This window comes from Pseudorca crassidens, chromosome 3, assembly GCF_039906515.1.
Source record: "Pseudorca crassidens isolate mPseCra1 chromosome 3, mPseCra1.hap1, whole genome shotgun sequence".
NCBI classification, from domain to species: domain Eukaryota; kingdom Metazoa; phylum Chordata; class Mammalia; order Artiodactyla; family Delphinidae; genus Pseudorca; species Pseudorca crassidens.
Window position 1 is genome coordinate 19,011,561 of NC_090298.1, and position 13,666 is coordinate 19,025,226.

Below are 13,666 nucleotides of genomic sequence, written 5' to 3' on the forward strand. Positions count from 1 at the left end.
AGAATTTTTCACAATTGACTAGTCAAGTCTATGTTACCTGAATTTTTATAAACTGCTTTACAAAATATTTGTACATTTCTCATGTGACGTGAACACCTCACGCAGTAAATGAAAACTGTGGCAATCTGACTCCTTATATAGGATGAGAAACTAAATAATACCATTTAAGGTTCTGGAAACTGTATGTGTATAACCTCACTGACTAAGCCTTACCATAACTATGAAATAGCTTGTATATTTCCATTTGATCAATGGAGATTCTTTTTTTATTAACATCTTTATTGGAGTATAATTGATTTACAATGGTGTGTTAGTTTCTGTTGCATAACAAAATGAATCAGCTATACGTATACACATATCCGCATGTCTCCTCCCTCTTCCATCTTGTTCCAATCCCTCTAGGTGGTCACAAAGCACTGAGCTGATCTCCTTGTGCTATGTGGCTGCTTTCCACCAGCTATCTATTTTACATTTGGTAGTGTATATATGTCCATGCCACTCTCTCACTTCGTCCCAGCTTACCCTTCCCCCTCCCCATGTCCTCAAGTCCATTCTCTACACCTGCGTCTTTATTCCTGTCCTGCCCCTAGGTTCTTCAGAACCTTTTTTTTTTTTTTTTTTAGATTCCACATATATGTGTTAGCACACGGTATTTGTTTTCCTCTTTCTTTCTGACTTACTTCACTCTGTATGACAGACTCTAGGTCCATCCACCTCACTACAAAGAACTCGATTTCGTTTCTTTTTATGGCTGAGTAATATTCTATTGTATATATGTGCCACATCTTCTTTATCCATTCATCTGTCGATGCCCCTTAGGTTGCTTCCATGTCCCGGCTACTGTAAATAGAGCTTCAGTGAACATTGTGGTACATGACTCTTTTTGAATTATGGTTTTCTCCAGGTATATGCCCAGTAGTGGGATTGCTGGGTCATAGGGTAGTTCTATATTTCGATTTTTAAGGAACTTCCATACTGTTCTCCATAGTTGCTGTATCAATCTACATTCCCACCAACAGTGCAAGAGGGTTCCCTTTTCTCCACACCCTCTCCAGCATTTATTGTTTCCAGATTTTTTGATGATGGCCATTCTGACCGATGTGAGGTGATATCTCATTGCAGTTTTGATCTGCATTTCTCTAATGATTAGTGTTGTTGAGCATCCTTTCATGTGTATGTTGGCAATCTGTATATCTTCTTCGGAGAAATGTCTATTTAGGTCTTCTGCAGATTTTTGGATTGGGTTGTTTGCTTTTTGGATATTGAGCTACATGAGCTGCTTTTATATTTTGGAGATTAATCCTCTGTCCATTGACTCATTTGCAGATATTTTCTCCCATTCTGAGGGTCTTAGCACCTTTCTTCTGCATTTATTGCCCAAAGAAGAAGTTGTGTTGATAAAAATTAATCTTTTACCTCCACATCTCAGGTGTGCCAGGAAAGTCTCCAAAATGTGTTGCTTCACTTTGGATTTTATGAGCAAAATAAGAAGATTGATTAGCTTGTTTCCTCATCTCTACTGTACCTACTCAGAAATCTTCCTTCCACTGAAGATCAGAACTTAAATGTTCTGATCCTTAAAGGTGAGGAAATAGAAATCTATTGCAGTGAAGCACTCGATCATTCTTGATTTAAGTTGTATAAAACCGTAGCAGTAAAGTGGTATAATAAGAAATACTCATCAAAAATAATTAACCTGGAACTTTTAGAGTTTTACAAACTCTTTTTGAATTAATAACCTCAGCTACAAATACATAGGGCTTCAACAAATAAAAAGAGAATAGTAGCTAATATCTATTGAGAATTTGTTATGCCAGGTACTGTATTAGCCAAATGATATACATTATTTCAATTATTCCTAGTTATAATAGCACTTTAACAAATATTGTGAGCAAGCATTTAGTTATTATACTGTTCCCAGTATTGTGCTAAGTATATGTCACATATTTTTTATTAAAGTATGTATTTTAAGATAAGTAGATGAAAAGAGTAAAAGAAAATCCATTTGATTTTACATGAAAGGAGTAAAAGAAAATCTGTTTGAATATTTCCAAGGTAATTTTAATAATACAAACCATAACAAAATAAATATTACAATTTTTGTAATTCAATTTCATTGAACTCCTTATCTAAGTAAAAAAGGATTTGCCACATACTGTCTTTATGTTTTACTGTTTAGAACTATCCCTAAAATTAACTTATAAGGTTTATTGGACAGACTCATTTGGGGAACTGGATACTTGGATTTTTGAGAAGAGCCAATGGGAAGGCTGTAACTCTCTGCTTGTATTTCTCATCGGTGGTCCTGCTTTCATCTTTTTAGCTTGAGAGCTTTGGAAGCCCAGCTGGGGCAGTGCCCCTTCACATATATTCAGGGCTAGCCTGGTGACTGAAGGCCTAAAGTTTCAAATTCTCTTGGAGAAGTGCTGTTGGGATGGCTGGGATGCCCAGGTAATGGTTCCTGCCACTTCATCAACAAGCTGTGACAAAAAGTGGAGAGCATCGTGCCTTCTACCTGGGTACTGTGAATTTTGCTGACACAAAGGATGCCCTCTACCTGGTGTTGGACAGACCCTCGGAACTTCACATCTTTCCTGCATTAACCGGCGTGAGCAGCTGTCAACCTCCTAGGGGTGAGGGAAGGGGACTGCCAAAGACTTGGGGGCCAAAATCAATTAGGCGGCCTTTACCTGGTCTTATCAAAAGGACTCCAATAAAATATTTTAAAGCAAATAAAAAATAGATTGGTGTCAGTGAAAACAAGATGGTCCAGAAAGGTTTAGGGACATGAAAGGTTAACCACCATTGAATGAGCATCACAGTTGAAGTCTAGCTGTACGTCTTTTCAGTGACATACAAAAAGAGATTTGCCACATACTGACACCTACGTTAAGGATTTCTAGATTGACTGTCATAGTATTCTAATATTTGAGGTTTTTATGATACCATTAATAGAGACATCCAATTTGCCTTTTGATCAATTGGTGAAAACATAGGTTGTCCAGATATATTTTAAAAGAACATAGTCCTGGTGGTCGCCAGAGGCAGGGAATGAGGAAATGAAGAGTTACTCTTTAATGGGTATAGAGTTTCAGTTTTAGAAGAAGAAAAGAGTTCATGGGGATGGATGGTAGTGATGGTTGCTCAATGTTATGAATGTGTTTATTACCACCGAACTGTTTGCTTAAAAGTGGTAAAGATGGGGAAGGGGATAAATTGGAAGATTAGGATTGACATATACATGCTACTATATGTAAGATAGATAACTAATAAGGACCTATTGTATAGCACAGGGAACTCTACTCAATACTCTGTAATGGCCTATATGGGAAAAGAATCTAAAAAAATAGTGTGGTTATATGTATAACTGATTCACTTTGCTGTATACCTGAAACTAACACAACATTGTAAATCAACTTTACCCCAATAAATTTTTTTTTTAATGGTTAAAAAATAAATAAAAGATTTATTGGACAACAAATTCTAACTGAAATCTTGGCACAATTCTGTTTTGGGCTTTAGATTTTGAATATCAGTTTTTTAAATGGATAGATTTTACAAAAAGCAAGTATTTAAAGATACATATAAGTTTATGTGTATTCTTTTTTACAATTTTTGGGTTACCATTTTCAGTAACTCAGGCACACACACATCCTTATTCATCCGCATTTCATGTTAAGTATTGCCCACCCATATAAAAGCAATATAGAAACAAAAGTCCATATAGATCTGTAAGATTAATTACATGGATACTCTAATAAGTGTCTTTTAGTCTGGAAATAGATTTTATCATCTCACTGCCCAGAAGTGAATTTACCTGATAAATTAAAATAAAATTCAGAAGTGAGACCTTAAATTTATATGCATCTATGCTTTTCATTTCTTGAGCTAAATTTCAGGTGCTTTTTGAAAATAAGCCTTAATCAAAACAAATAGCCAAACTTAGGTTTTACGGTGCATTGTATGAGATCCAATATGAATGAATCCCTTAAGAATCTTTTTTTACTTTAACTCAGTAAAAGAGTAAAATTAGACATTATGAAATGTGCACCAACTTCTGAATCTTAATATGCAGCAGTATCTCATGATAAAACTCTTCCTTGAATAACATCTACATTTTCAAAACACCAAAAGTAAGAATTTACTCATATTTTATTTTTTAGCAAACTCAATCATGTTATGGGAATGGAAGAAATACAAAAATATTTAGCCATGAGAAGAGCAATATGTACAATTAGTTTTTAATCATGGAAGTATGGTGTCTGTATTAAAAGCTTTAAAATCGGTGTCAGAAGATTTGGAATCGGGGTCTGAAAAATATTCCAAACGTAAGCATCTTAGATCATTTGTTTTTATCCCTTCATTTCAATAATTAAAAATTAGCTTAAACTCATTCATGTTGTTGAGTAATGGAAAAGCCCTGTTGAGACCCCTTTCATTGTGTGGCTTCCATTAAAGTTATAGAAAGAACTATACATATCGGATTTCATGAGGCTGGTAAAAAAAGGTGTGAGAGTTGGTAGAAGTTCTTTGAAGACATGGAAAGGTCAGTTTAGATGAAGAGAAATCCCTACCCCTAGTTTTTTGCCCATTTGGCTCTTTTCACCAAGATAAAGAAAAATTCTACATAGCAAATGTATTCGATACCTAAAATTAACTTGTGTCATAATGAAATATGGAGAAGTCTAAAAGGATCACATTGTTTTTCAGATCTTCGGTATGACAACTATTCTTGGAATTGAATAGAGAGTTTGGACCACATCCGTTGCTTTTAATCATTATCTAAGTTATTTAAACTGAGGTTGTATTAAGCTTTCAGTGTTCTAAAATTGAATTATTTCAAAAAGCCACATTGCACTTTCTGACTGCCATTTGAATGATTCCCTTTACCCTGTTAAGTGTAAGCAGAATCTTCGGACAATAGGGCATTAAAGGAAAGATTCTGGGGATAGTTAAGAGAAATCTCATAATGTATCTTAAATTTAAATAACAAATAAAGGTTTAAAGTGTAGAAAAAAAACAGTCAAAAAAAAGCCATGATATGTTTATCAGCTCAAAATGTCTTGAACTAATATTATATATAATGGGGTATCTGTTTTGGCATAAACAAATATTGGTGTCAAAAGAAGCAATAGCACATCCACTAGTTACATCCCATGCTCTTGAGGAAAGAACTACAATTTGAAATGCATCATGTAGGTGACATGATTCACTCACCTGGAGGAGAAATAATCATTTATTCTGCAAATGAATATTAACATTAGAAGTGCTGCATCTGAGCAAATAATAATTATTATATTTATTTAGTAATTATGATGTATCAGACACTGTTGTAACACTTTATCTCAATAATTTGTCTCACAATAATCATGTGAGTTACAAACATTGTGCCCATTTATAGATGAGAAAAAGGAGGCAAAAAGAGATAAAATCACTTGCCCAAGATTGGGCAGCTAATTTATACAGCCAGAATTTCAAGTGAAGAAATCCATTTTCAATATTTATAATCTTACTCGGGTCTCTGCATTCCCTTAATCTGAATCCTGGTCCTGGCTGCTGAAGTAGCAAACTGATTCCAATAACCCCACTTGGACAATAGACTTTGAAACCTGCTTCCCACCCACAGCCATCAAACCTTGCCAGACAGCTCTGCCAAAGTTTGTTCTGCTTCCCTAAAACAATGACCTGTACTCCTCTGCCAGGATTACTGTCAGTGGCAGGCCTACTGGCTCCAGCTGAGCTTATGTCTCTGCTGTCACCCACCACTCAGATGGCCCAATCCAGAACTTTCTTCAACCCGTTCTACTAGAGAAGTCCTGGGCTATGAAGGTCCTGGCTAGTTCGGTAGAAGTCTTGCATCACTGAACATATCCTGGGAAGGTGGGGTGGCTAGGACAGGACGGACCATTCTGCCTAGAGATTCTCCGAGAGACACCTGGTGTTGCTCTGCCTTGGCCAGTGACTTTCACGACAGACAGATGCTCTGATAAAATACCCAACTAATGCAACACAGGGATTCCCTCCCTTATCCTGGACACGAGTGAACAGCACAGCAGATTAGTTGGATATTAACACTTACAGGAATGACCTTGCAGAAATAGAGACTGCACTTCTAATGGTTGGAATGTGGGAATTTGAAGATTTAACTCTGGAAAACAAGGTATTTCACTTATAAACAGATAAGAAGGACTATTTATTGACTTAATCGCCAAATAGCAAATGATAGACCAGTACAATAGCCCTTACTGAGAGGAAAGGATATATATATTTTTTAATTAATTTATTTATTTATTTTGGCTGCATTGGGTTTTCGTTGCTGCACGTGGGCTTTTCTCTAGTTGTGGCAAGTGGGGGCTACTCTTCATTGTGGTGCACCGGCTTCTCACTGTGGTGGCTTCTCTTGTTGTGGGGCACAGGCTCTAGGCACATGGGCTTCAGTAGTTGTGGCACAGGGGCTCAGTAGTTGTGGCTCATGGGCTCCAGAGTGCAGGCTTAGTAGTTGTGGCGCACAGGCTTAATTGCTCCGCGGCATGTGGGATCTTCCCGGACCAGAGTTCGAACCCATGTTTCTTAAATTGGCAGGCGGATTCTTAACCACTGCACCACCAGAGAAGTCCCAAGCAGAGGATATTTTATATATTATAACTAAAAATAAGAGATGATCACAGAAACCAGTAATGCACAAGCCAAGTGACTTCTCATTTAATTGAATAAAGCAAATCATGTCAATGAAAATACGGGTACGACATTTAAGATTTGAGCTTTGTTGATTTTGCCAACATTTACATTTACATTCTACTGCAGATTTGTTGGCTCCGCCACCTGGCTTAGCTACTGAACCTGTGTCAGCCAGAAGGATGGGAAAAATGAATCAAATAAATGAAACAATGTAGACAGTGTTCAAATGAGTATCTAACTCTTCCTCCTTGCAAAATGCTGAGTTACACAAATGACAAGACACAAATCACCTGACTCAGCTGAAAGAGAAGTAGGGTGGTATAAAGCATTTTAGAAATCTTCTAGCCATATTTTCTTTAGTCAGATTTCAGCACTTGAAAGGATAATTTTATGTTATCTGAAAATTCACTTATGTAGAATATCTTTTTTCTCAAATATGATGTACATATTCACTATTACTCCATGATATCTTAACTCTTTGTGGTTTTAATCTTAATATACATAATTCTGGATGGGTTATTTAACATATACCCCAATCTCAAAGTGTGTGTTTTCCTGTCTGACTTTTGAAGAGTAAATAACTTTGCTTTCCAAAGAGCAGAGGGGAAGGTAGCCGTAGAGGTCATTACTAAAGAGACCAGGGTAAGCCAAAATTACAGCAAAATAAATGTACAAACATTGTTCAAATCTCTTTAGATGAGTTAACAAGATCTTTGAGTGTATTTCCAAGGATGCTACAAAGTACAAGTTACAGAAAAAAATTATCTAAATATTTTCACTTCAAAGTTCCCAAACTTTTGTTATTTAAAATAATCAGCAAAAAAGTAATCGCACATATGAATGTGGTATCTATTATATCCAAACTTATAGACAAATATTTCCATACTTATAGACAAATATTTACACATTTGCAATATGTATAAATATTTATCTGTACTTAAAATTCATATGTTTTTCACCACCCATAGAAATTCAGGCATCCCAACTAAAACCTGGAAACAACCGAAAAGTAATGTAAGTGTAATAATAAGTTAGGTTTAGTAGACATTTTAGGCTCCAGGACTGTTATGTGATATGTTAGCTTCACATATTACCTTCAACAGGTTTTAGGTTCAAAGTTAGTAGAAGTTATGACTTGTTGAAACTATGTGGTAATCTCTGATGTTATAAAATTTTACTTAGAACATTATTTTTGATAATTTTAGGTTTTTTTCTATTTATTTTTCTTTCATTTCCTATGAACTAGAGTCAACTTAGTTTGGATGTTAAATTACTACAATTTATTCCATTATATTGAGGTGATGAAGAATAGTTTTTTTCTATACCTTTTTTAATATGAATTTAGTGTATATGATTACTCTAAATCCAAAAGAAAAAAATATGTTGATTACATCTCATTAATTCCTAAAGGACATAATTTTGATTATTATACATTTCATCATGAAAAAAATAGTCACAAAACACGTTACATATGGTACATATGCTGTATATCATAATTTTAAATGCATATCAATGAAAAGTTATGAAAACATGATATTATAGGCAAGGAAATTACAGTTAAAGAAAACTAGTAAGTAATAAACTTTCATCTCTAGGGGCTTCCCTGGTGGCGCAGTGGTTGAGAGTCTGCCTGCCGATGCAGGGGACACGGGTTCGTGCCCTGGTCCCAGAAGATCCCACATGCCGTGGAGCGGCTGGGCCCGTGAGCCATGGCCGCTGAGCCTGCCCGCCCGGAGCCTGTGCTCCGCAACGGGAGAGGGAGGCCACAACAGTGAGAGGCCCGCGTACCGCAAAATAAATAAATAAATAAAATAAAATTAAAAACTTTCCTCTCCTAAAGAGTTTTCACTTTTTTATGGAACAGTGTAATGTTAAAAAAAAAATATGGGTTCAGGACCTAGATAATCTAAGTTCAATTCTTAGCTCTATTACTAATTATCTGATGGATGTGTGGCTTCTCTAAGATACTTGCTTTACTTGTAAAATAGGCATAATAAGACTCACTTTCATGAACATCATAAAGTACATTTTGTGTGACTGGGTCTGTCTTTGTTTCTGCCTGTTGTCACGGTGTCCTATCTGATTTAGCATATTTGAACCAGGTTTTTAAACAAAGGATTATTGGTAACAATTGCAATAAAACAATCTAGAATGGTTTGCATCTCCTATGAACAAATGAACTTTGTACTTCCAGGTTCTACATGGGCATGTCTAGTAGCCTGTGAGACAAACGTATCAGGAAGAGTTCTCACCTTAACACATGGCTGAATGTGAATGATGACCCATGCTAACCCACATCTCCTTTTCCTGACCCTTTCTAAATGCTCTGGGCTTTAAAGGACAGCATGGAGAACACACGCTGATAAAACAAAATACACTTGGATAGGTACTCTCTCTGTCTCCATTGATGGTGAGCAGATATCTGATGCTCCTACAGACAGATACTGCAACCCATGCAACAACTTCCAGGTAAATTAAGCAGCCAAGGTGCTCACTGGAGTAGTCAGTGGGCAAAGTGTGAAATTTGTATGTGTTTTATTGCTTGGTTCCACATTTTAAAAATTATAATAAGCCATTTGCCATTTAATAAGTTAAGCATGTGCATGTCCAGTGAAAAATTAAGTATTAAATTTCTATTTATTAAGCAAGGTGGTGATGAATAAAAAACTTGCACAAAATATTTGTGCAGTATATGCCATGGGTTTGATAATAATGTAACATGGAAAATTGAAATTAAGCATTTGTGGAAGAGGCATTAACATCGACTTAAAAGTTACTGGCTATTTTTAAGAAGATTATGCCCCAAGACTACATTTAAAATGTGCATCCACAAGAGATGCATTTATATACTGCTTTGTGAGTGAGTCTATATTTTACTAAATAAATACTTCTTCTAAATTAAATGCACTGTTTTTGATTTCATGATTTCTGATACATGTACAAATGCTGAAGCAATGGTAGTTAATTATTGACTCTATAATAGAAAAAGATCATCTCACGCAAATATGCAAATGTAGAGTCAACACTTGCATGACGCTTAGAGCGAGTGTCTCCTCAGATGTTATGCCCTAAAGCACCTCATTTGCCTCACACAAATCTCAGCCCTTGTGATTATATACTTCAAAATTAAAAAAAAATGCTAATCCCAATAAGATTTCAATATTTTCACTCAGAACATGGTACCAAAGAAAAAATTTAAAAATTCAATCTGTCATGGCAAACGTACCTAATATTATTTTATATATTCTGCCATTCAAAGTAAAAGCCATTGTTACTTTCATAAATGTTTTAATATATAAACTGAGTTACTGACTACATTTTTATTGGTAACAAAGTTGATGTTCAAACTAATGTTGAGTACAAAAAATTAAAAACTTAAAACTTGAGCATGACAGAGCACGAACTTCCTCTCTTTGCTTCTATAGGACATATTTTAAAATATGTCTTTGAAGGACTGCTTATCTTTTAAAAAGATGGTAGGAGAAAAAAATAGCAAGTAGCACAGGAAAACATATATTTATTATTTGTTCCTGTTTAAAAATTGCTGCAAAACTTAGGATAAAACAATAGATATTTATTACCTCACAATTTCTTTGGGTGGGGAATTTAAGCACAGATTAACTGGGTCCTCTTATGTGCTCTAATCAAAACACGCAGTCTCATTTTCAGTCTCAACTCGGTATGGGTCTACTTCTAAACTCATAAGCTTTTTAGCACAATTGAGTTTCTCAAGGGATATTGGACTAGGGCTCCAGTTTCCACCTGCTCTTAGCTAAAGGCTGCCATCAATCCCTTACTACGTGAGCCCCCTATAGCAAGACAGCGTGCTTCATTAACGCATGAAAGCCGAATAGGCAGTAGAGAGCGTCTGCTAGCAAGTGTTAAGTCACAGTCTTATGTAACCTAACCATGAAAATTACATTTCAAAATGTTTGCCATTGTTCATTGGTTAGAAACAAGTCCCAAACCAGTCCACATTCACAAAGAGAGGATTCCACAAAAGATGTGTTTCAGGAGGTGGGAATGATTGAGAGACAACTTAGTGTCTGCCTGCTATAACTTAAGCACATTCTATTTAAGGATCTGCTTAAGTAATGAAAAACAGAAAAGTAATAAAAAAAAATTAAAGGCCAAGAGAAAGAGAATTGGGGGAGAATAGAAAAATAAGATGAAAAGAATAAAGGCAAAGGAGAAAAAAGGGAAAAGAGAAATGAAAAACAAAATGAATGGAAGGAAGTACAATTAAAACTAAACAGAGAAAAAAAGTGATTCATTAAATTTTAAGTCTATTATTGAGGCTGAAATAGTATGCATTGAGAAATATCTTACGTGGTCATGGAATAAAGTCACCAAAATATCAATTAGTCCTCACTCAAAATGGGAGGGGGGGAGAGGCAGTGGAGAATATTTTATAAGTGGATAAATATTTCTCTACTTGAATAAGAATGGAGAAAAGGATACGTATTTTATACCTATCATGCCCATTGTTTTAAAAATTGAAAAAATAAATTATTTTTCCTGGAAAAAAATCCTTGGTCATGGCTACATGAATAATAGCTTTTACCAAAATTTATAAAATATGTGAAGATTTGCAAGTGGTATATATTTGTGCTCTGTTCCTAACTCAGTGTCAGAATTCCATGTGCATGAATAGCTACATTGTAGGAAGGCTATACATGCATTTTCTCAATATTTTAATTACACAATTCTTTGCAAGTAATTGATGAATTCAGTGAAGCTTTGGAAGAGATATGCTGGGCCTTATTCCTTAATGTTAAAGGATGAAAATAAAAAATGATTTCAGAGTATTATGAGAATTAACAATAAAACTACTTAAAAGTTTGTTGAACATTTAAGTGATGCCCACTAAACATCTGTTGAATGAATAAAGTAGTATTATATGGAGTTATATAAACCCCATATCAAACTGAATTAGAGGGAAAATTTTGTTTTTAAAAATCTTAATCTTAGTATCAAAGTCGATTTTCAGTTGTGAAAAACTTTTATTCTTTTAATTTGTTGTTTTTTTCTTTTGCTATAGCTGAAAACTTTGGAAAGGGTATTAAAAGATTGTCGGGTCCTTCATGTATTCACTAATTACTGGTTGATGTATGAGGCTGCCTTCTGAGGACAAAGCAAAGAAAAAGGAAGCGCTGTCTCATGGAAATGACATTGTGTACATGTGTAGGCATGCATGGGATAAACGCATTACACACTCTACTTGGAATTATCTTTATATATTTATCTTTACCTTTATAATTTTAATTATCAATTATTATATAACATCAATAAGCAGCTTTATACCATTTTGGCAATATAAATATTCTTAGTTTGATTTATAATATAACATTGATAGTTACTGATTTCTTGTAGCCTAAGTGATTTCTTCCTGGATTTTATCTTATACATCACTTCCCAATTTCTGTAGAATCAAAATGTCATAGATGTAATGTTCCAGACAAAACAATACAGATAGAAATTAAATCAAAAATATAACTCTCACAAAGGCAAGTCACGTAAAACAGAAAGAGAATAAATGGCATGGTGGCAATTTTTGCAATAATTTTCCCTCTTCAATTAATCAGACACTCAATTGGCTTGAAAAAGTATATATCATCGAAGACAAGCCATCCGTCTTGGCTGGCACCTAAAGTAGATGGGCCATTCTTTACCTTGCAGCACTTCTATCATATAAACCTAAAAGTATAAAATGAAATTCTAGACACACAAGGCTAAGGAAAAGCAGAGTCAGGTTTCATGTTCTGCAAAAATGTTAAATGGTCAAGGTGAGGAACAAAAGTAATATCCTTGTTTCATGAAATATAAGGGAAATGTGAAGCAGAATGTCAAGAATGATGAATATAACAGAAATCCTCTCATAGGAAGAAGTTTGTCTACACAGCATTTTCAACAAATAAATCACACGATTTTTTTCTTTTTTCGCTCTTGCATTGAGTGGTGAGCCACTGATTGACAGTCAAGGGTTAACTTCAGCATTTGAATTGATATGACCACATATTTGATGTAGTCATTTGAAAATAATTTGAATCAGTTCTAACAAAACCACTGTTTATATATATTTTGGACTTGGTGATACTGATACATTAGTGACATAATGCAGTTTGTACTGGACGCTTTGCCTTGCTGTCTCTGTGAGTTAGAAAGTCCCTTGGTGACTCATTAGACATTACAGAAAACAAAAATACAATTTGTTTTATATGTTTTTAAACTTTTTAAAAATAAATTTATTTATATTTTATTTTTGGCTGCGTTGGGTCTTCGTTGCTGCACGCAGGCTTTCTCTAGTTGCGGCAAGCGGGGTCCACTCTTTGTTGCAGAGCACGGGCTCTAGGCGCGCGGGCTGCAGTAGTTGTAGCTCACGGCCTCTAGAACGCAGGCTCAGTAGTTGTGCACGGGCTTAGTTGCTCTGCGACATGTGGGATCTTCCCGCACCAGGGTTCGGACTTGTGTTCCCCGCATTGGCAGGCGGATTCTTAACCACTGTGCCACCAGGGAAGTCCCTCAATTTGTTTTAATAACCATTTGGACCCCCAAGAAAAGTCTGAAGATTGAACAAGCATTACAGTGGGGGAGGCCCTATACTGGTCCCAGAGGTCATCTTTCTCACTGTGTAGATCAGAGGACAAATGAAGTCAATTCCCTACAAGAGAATAATGAAGTAGAGGTACAGACAGCAGTGCAAGTGAAAAACAGAGTCTGGTTCTGCCTCTAATGTTTTGTTCCACCTTTCAGACACTTAGCCACATTCCAACCATTGGATCCTGTGACACATCCCTATATCCTTATAATAGTATTTTCCTTCTGTTAAGTCTGGTTGCTTTGGGGCCTTTCACCTACAGCCCAAAGGAAGTTAAATAATAGGTTTTATTAATATTCCACTAGGTGTTCTGACATTATTTTGGTTTAACTCAGAAAGAGGCTTACATTTGATAATATAAATGGCAACTTATATTTCCAAATATAAATT

General features: G+C 35.4%; 1 protein-coding gene across 4 annotated transcripts in view; it reads right to left on the reverse strand.

Moving 5' to 3' along the window:
- CDH12 (cadherin 12) overlaps positions 1-13,666 on the reverse strand; it is a 986,970-nt gene that overhangs the window by 466,743 nt on the left and 506,561 nt on the right. The window lies entirely within an intron of this gene.